This window comes from Myotis davidii, unplaced genomic scaffold, assembly GCF_000327345.1.
Source record: "Myotis davidii unplaced genomic scaffold, ASM32734v1 scaffold544, whole genome shotgun sequence".
Taxonomy (NCBI): domain Eukaryota; kingdom Metazoa; phylum Chordata; class Mammalia; order Chiroptera; family Vespertilionidae; genus Myotis; species Myotis davidii.
In genome coordinates, this window is record NW_006297018.1 from 208,209 (window position 1) to 214,829 (window position 6,621).

General features: G+C 39.9%; 1 long non-coding RNA gene across 1 annotated transcript; it reads left to right on the forward strand.

The window, feature by feature from the left end:
• Positions 1-3,105: 3,105 nt before the first annotated feature.
• LOC107184485 lies at positions 3,106-5,729 on the forward strand. The gene is made up of 3 exons (XR_001515329.1): positions 3,106-3,214; positions 5,100-5,161; positions 5,587-5,729. It is a non-coding gene; the product is annotated as an uncharacterized LOC107184485 (long non-coding RNA).
• The last annotated feature ends 892 nt before the right edge of the window (positions 5,730-6,621 follow it).

The window sequence follows — 6,621 nt, forward strand, 5'->3', positions numbered from 1 at the left end:
AAGAGAGAGACGTGGAAGACATAAATGACAATATAGTTTTACAGACCAGAGTTTGATTCCCAAATTGGCTTTTATCACATACCTCTAACCAAGTCACTCAAGATTTCTGAACCTCATTTCTTCATTTTATTAAATAAGTGTGATAGTAATACCCGCAAATAGTATGGTTGTAATATATGCATGTTGTTTCTATAATACTTGCCGTATATTTTGTAGATCCCTGATACATAACTGCCTTCAAGGTGTTTATAGTACTAAGCTCTATATTGATGTTACATCCTCTGAATGTTTGATTAAGACTAAGACCAGAGAAGGCTCTAAAGCAGCTGTGCCCTGATGTGGTCAATAGATATAAGCACTATGACTAAGTACCTGCTTCTCTCATTGAGAACAATTTCATAGGTGAGCCGGAGCCTGACATAAATAGTTCTAGTCTCTGATGAGACGTAAAAGGTAGGCACTCCAAGTGCCTCTTCCTCTTTAAAAATATCTGTGAGACCTCATTTCCAATGTGACCATGATCAAACACAGAAAGTATGCAAATGTCTGTGTTATTATTCAGAGTCATACCAATCTATGTACAGAGAGTGGACTGTGGGCAAAAGAATGAGTTATCCAAGAACATTTTGTGCTGAAAGCTGAGCTAGAATGCTCTAGTCTCCTCTTGCTTTGGAGTTGACTGAACCAGTCACTGCTAAGCCTTAGCCGGTGAATTCTGTTAAATGTGCATTTGTGTCGATAGAGAACTTGGCGTGTAGTTTCTTAGACTCTGTTGTCTGAATCTGATTATAAAATACTTATAGGTAGGAACTATGGTTCCTTTATTCTATGGTTCCCTTCCTCTAACAGCCAAGAGCCGTTTGCTTGATTGCATCAAGAGCGGTAAGTGTCAATGTCTGGTGGCATCCTGATCCATTGATGGCTAGGATTTCAACTTTTCTTAAAAATTTCTTCTCAGAGGAAATATTTTTAGGAGGAATCCTTTGTCCTTCGATATTAAATGAGCACTTAATCTGAGGATAGAGGATAGTAAGTCAATGTCTCTCCCCTTAAGAAAACTCACAGTTTTTCATAGAATACTAGAGTCCTAGCGCACTAATTCATGCATGGGTGGGGTCCCTAGGCCTGGCTGGTGATCAGAGCCGATCAGGGCTGGCTGATTGGGGCCAAGCCTATTGGGGCTTGGCCATTAAGACCTGCCGGCTGGGGGGCACAAATGGGGAGAGGGACCACAGGAGGTTGGCTGGCTGGGGGAGAGGGACTGTGGGAGGTTGACTGCCAGCCCCATGGAGGGAGCCAGCCCTTGGACACCCTGGGAAAAGAGCTGCGTCTGCTGCAACCCACCCCCAGTTCCCCATCCCAGCCCGGGTCCTTCAGGGTCCGGAGAGGAGATGATGGTCATTGGGCCAGGCGCAAAAGGAACAGACACTGGACACTGATGCCACCATTGGTGCCCCACCACCATGCAGTTCCCCACCACACACCCCCTCCTTCCCTCGCCACAGTGCTGCCACTATGGTGGGCAGGAGGCCCCCGGGGAAGGGGGAAGGGAGAGGATGGGAGCGAGGATCCTTCAGGGTCCGGAGAGGAGGTGATGGTCATTGGGCCAGGCACAAAAGGAACAGACACTGGACACTGATGCCGCCATTGGTGCCCCACCACCATGCAGTTCCCCACCACACACCCCCTCCTTCCCTCGCCACAGTGCTGCCACTATGGTGGGCAGGAGGCCCCCGGGGAAGGGGGAAGGGAGAGGATGGGAGCGAGACAAACCCTTGTGCTGAGGGCTGACTTTCAATAGATCACAGCAAGGGAGCTGCTCTGCTATGTACAAAACCCTGACCCAGGAGCAGGCTGTCTATGAATGGTTTAGCACCAGGGGCCAATGGGAGCCGGCCGGGTGGAGGGACCATGGGCAGTTGGCCAGCTGTGGGAGGTTGGCTGTGGGAGCACACTGACCACCAGGGGGTCTGCCCCTTGGTGGTCAGTGCGTGTCATAGCAATTCATTGACCGGTCATTCCAGTCATTCTGGCTGTTCCGGTCATTCCGGCCATTCAATGGTAATGGTCACTTAGGCTTTAATATATATAGATTAGGATAATGTACCAATTTATGTCTCCAAGGAGAGAGTGGACTTCTTACACCCAACATTTGGACTCAGGTTGTAAATTTAAAGTGACTGTGTGTGTGTGTGTGTGTGTGTGTGTGTGTGTAGATAAGAGCTGGTGAGGGAAGAGTGAACAGAGATTAGGATGAGATAAGGTGACAGGGGCAATTAATGAGTCAGCAGCTGGTGGCAGCAAGGACTTCAAGAACTGGATACAGAAGCAGAAACTTTTTTTAGGTTACACCTTTTATTGTCAAACCTTTTTTAAAAGAGCATAGATTTTCCTTACATATGTGGGACTTCTTTTCTTCTTATCTGTAAATAATCTTGGAACAGCAAATATTTAAGGGCCATCTCAAAATTTTTTCCAGGATCTAACTCTGCCATGATTGGTCAGCTCCTTACAAACACATTTTATTAGTCATTTATTCTGTTTTACTTTCTTAGTCCTCTCCAGGTCAGTTCTAAAAGTACAGAGTATTCCTGAGGGCCATTTTGGCCATCTCAAGAAAACTTCTCTACAGACTCTGCTCTGTGTACACTCACCATTCCTATAATGGAATGCCAGCAATGTTGCCTGAAGCAACCTGACACATGCAACAATATGTGTATTCATTGGAATATTAAACAGTGAAAAGCTCTACAGCACAGGCTTTGTGATCTGTTGATCATGAGCCCTTATTCTAGCTTCTTCCTCATCACACATCAGCCTCTACTCCCAGAAAATACATTTTATTGCACATTTTGTGGCAAGATTTATGACAATTATCTCCCGAATCCATAATTAGCAAGTGGTAACAGATAAGCAGATAGATCCACTTATAGTGACATCTCTGACAGATTGACACCTCCCCCTTTAAAAATACCTGCAAGATTTCTCATTTCAAATGTGGCCATGCTCAAACACAGTGTTGGCAAGCCTCGTCTCGTGTTCCTGAAGGGGGAGGGGGCTATAAAAGCAACATGTTCTCACAGGCATGGCAGAGTCCATGCATAAACCATTTGGCTTTGCAATTAAAAACAGGTTTGGCTTCCCTCAGCATCAGTAAGACAACGTCAAAGCAACATTCATCCTGAAAATTTTCCCCTGTGAATTCAAATGAACTGTGAGTCTTGGATTTCTCTTTGTTTGCATGTGCATGCCTTGAGAGAGAATTTTTGGAAGGGTGTTGTGTGTTTCTTTCTGGGGTAATGCCTTGATATGCATGTATGGAATCACTGCTACCAGATTGGTCTCAGTGACACTTTCCATTCTGTGTTCCTTGAATACGTGGTTACTACTTTGAATTCATTCGGTCAGGCTTATTACTTCACGTGAGTTAACTAAGCCTGACCCTCTTGCCCCAGGATATGATCACTCACTCTAAAGATTTTCCTGAGCAATTGACTCTCACAACTGGACCTGAGTTTCAAAGATACTGAAAAATATAAATATATTTACTCCTGGGATGTGTGGTAAACTTGACTACAAGGATAGCTAATTACATCTTTATTGTTGTCATTCTTGAATGATGCCTTATATTAGGAGAAATCATTATTTTACAGCTAAAATCCTTTCCCTCGCTGTGTAATGAAGAGTTTTAAAAGATAAAATGAAAGCTAATCCTAGTTCCAGTGAAATCGTCAATTTTGCATAAGATAGTTTGCTTCTATTTTCCTTTCACCCATTCAATTGCACAGAAAAAATATTGTTTACTGTTAAGCAATAAGTTTGAACATTCTGCCACAAAAGAAATTGCAAAATAGTGAGACCTAAGTCATGAGTCAAAACCTGTCAGATCCCAGACCATTCTGCCTATGACAAGGTTTTTGCAATAGGATAGGTCACCTGCACGCAGGATCCCCTATTGGTGTACAAGGAAAGTCCTATAAAAAGATAATGTATTAGGAATGTCAATTTTTTAATAATAATGGTGATGACCAACAATTTTTAAAACAGAAACAGCAACACCAAAAAATAATTGATCTCAGTGCAATACACTTGATCTAAAAGTTATCATGGAATGATTCTGCCCCTATGTAGTCTATAAAAGTTTCAACAAACTTGACTTAAGAAATTTTAGTTTAGTCTTCGTTTTTTTAGGTGTAATTATCTATGTTACACAATCACCTCAAAAGTTGTCCAATATAATAATTACTGAAATATATTTACTTTTTATTGTATCCTTTTGAAATCCATGATTTGAAATAAATATAAAGCATTTTAATAATGTGTGAAACAAAAATATTTTCAGTACAAAGTAAATAAAAATATACTAATATACATGGTAGTATGTACAGTTGAGCTGAAATATTTTTTTAAAATGTTAAACCTATTATATCATATATTTACATTATATAAAAGTATAGACACATACACATAATTTTGTGTGTCTCAGAAATATGTTTTGCTTGCTTTTCATCCGTGGACTCAGTGAAAAGGAAAAAAGAAAATATATTTTTCTAAATATAAATTTTTATTTTTGCTTTGATAAAAGAAGTCAATTTTCTAAATTAAGATGACACTATAAATACATATTTTCTATTTTCATCAATTCCTTATATTGGAGAATTTTTTATTCACTTAGGCTGACATTTGCTAGACTAGATGTTTTATTACTTTACATATAAAATTTATAGCATAAGAAGCAACTTTAAATTCAGTCCAACAAAGGCAGAAATAAATTCAACTTTTAATGTCACAAAAAATCACACTACAATTTCATTAAAATAATAATAAGCATAAAAATAAAGTAGAAATATAACTGTATAAAAATAAAAATAATTTAACAAATCTCTTTGTGACTTGAGCCTTCCCTTCCATTTTTCAAAATATTGCTTCCTATTGAAAATATTTTTTAATGAGCAAGGAATTGCTACCAATTAATTTAAATGTTGATTGGAGGGGAGAGGATTGTATGCTTTTATAAGCTTATAAATTTTACTAGCAAAGCTACATTATATGCATATGTTCTTTATTAATTTGGTATTAATAGCTTCATTTCCTCACAGTTATGTATCTGAAGTCTGGTAAAAGAGAAGAAAGAATAGAGGGGATTATTAGGTCTTTAAATGTAAGTTTTCAAATGCCCAATAAAATGACATGAATACGTGATTGGAGAAGGTTTTGAGATAGAGAAGGGGTAAATAATGAAATATTCTAACCTCATTTGGAATTGGAATTGTTAGTTTCTGTGAGAGCTCTAAGAGGCCGAATGGAAAGAACTGCTTCTAGGAGTGGGGTGAAGAATCAGAAAGTTATTAATAAAATGTCTTAGATCTTAATCATAAGCTTACATTTCAGCCCATTAAATACCCTCCGTGCAAAGAAAAAATGTACACGAGTCATTATATCATTATACTAATTTGTCATATGTCTGAACAGACAACTCCCATTGCTGAGTTTATTCCCAACAACTAGAACTACACAGTAGTTGTTTTAGAAGATTGTCGTGGTTGTTTAGTTTTGTTTTTAAGCTATGCCTTCATTTTCACTCAGCTGGAGAAGTTGCCTTCCCAAACTTACCATAAATCATATTTATGAGGAAGCCGTCTTTACGGAGACAATGAAACTAAAGCACCTGCGCGCCGGAACCACATCACTTACACAGCTTACATAATGCCCAACGGGAACATGCAGGCAAGTCCCCTCCTTCCCTCACCAAAGATCTATTTGTTTCCCTCCCTGTGGTTTAGAGCCTGTTTGTATTTTGGGTCACACATGTCCTGTAAAAACACGGCTGAAAACACAGACTTACCACACAGGTGTGCCTTGGAAGTCGCTAGTAAAAATGATTTTAAAACTTTCAGAAACCGCCACGCTCTGAGGAAATGCTTATTAAAGACTAATAAAATTGCGAAAATTGAGGGAAAAACATCCAGTCAACCTTTCTGTGTGTGCTTTAAGGAAGTCGGTGTAGCCTCTGTCCACGTGGGCTAGGCTGTGCTGAACTCGGGCCAGAAAAACAAGCTGGGCCATTGTTTCACAATAGAGTGCCCAGGAGAGAGAAGAACAGCAGTTCCATATTCACGGGGTCGCCCGTGAAGACAGAGTCATTTCCACCCTTCGCCATGATAATTCTAAATTTTCACAAGTGATTAAAACTTTTGCAAACTCATCTCCCAGATCGTGTCCATGAGCTCAATGGTAAACTGAGTCTGAACGCTATCAGATGACACTGAAAACGTCCTGTGAATCTGTTTCTGCCGGGTACGTGGACCATGAGGCGGTGACTGAGTGAACTCAGTCATTTTAGCCACGAGTCTGAGACTGTTTCATCTTCAGTAACTTTAAGGAGAATCAGGGGTACATGGTCTTAGAGATCCTGATACAGTCAGTCATTGGATAGCCCTCTAGGAAGTTACGGTTTTGCAAATGCCAAAAGGAAAAAAAAAAATTCCCACAATTTTATAACATAGGTAGAATGTTTACCTTTTTAACTTAAAAATTACTGAAGCTAACTCAATCAGCTCAATTCTGCACAAACACCTTATTTCTGAGCATATACTGACTTTAGTGTTCGTTCAGTAGCAG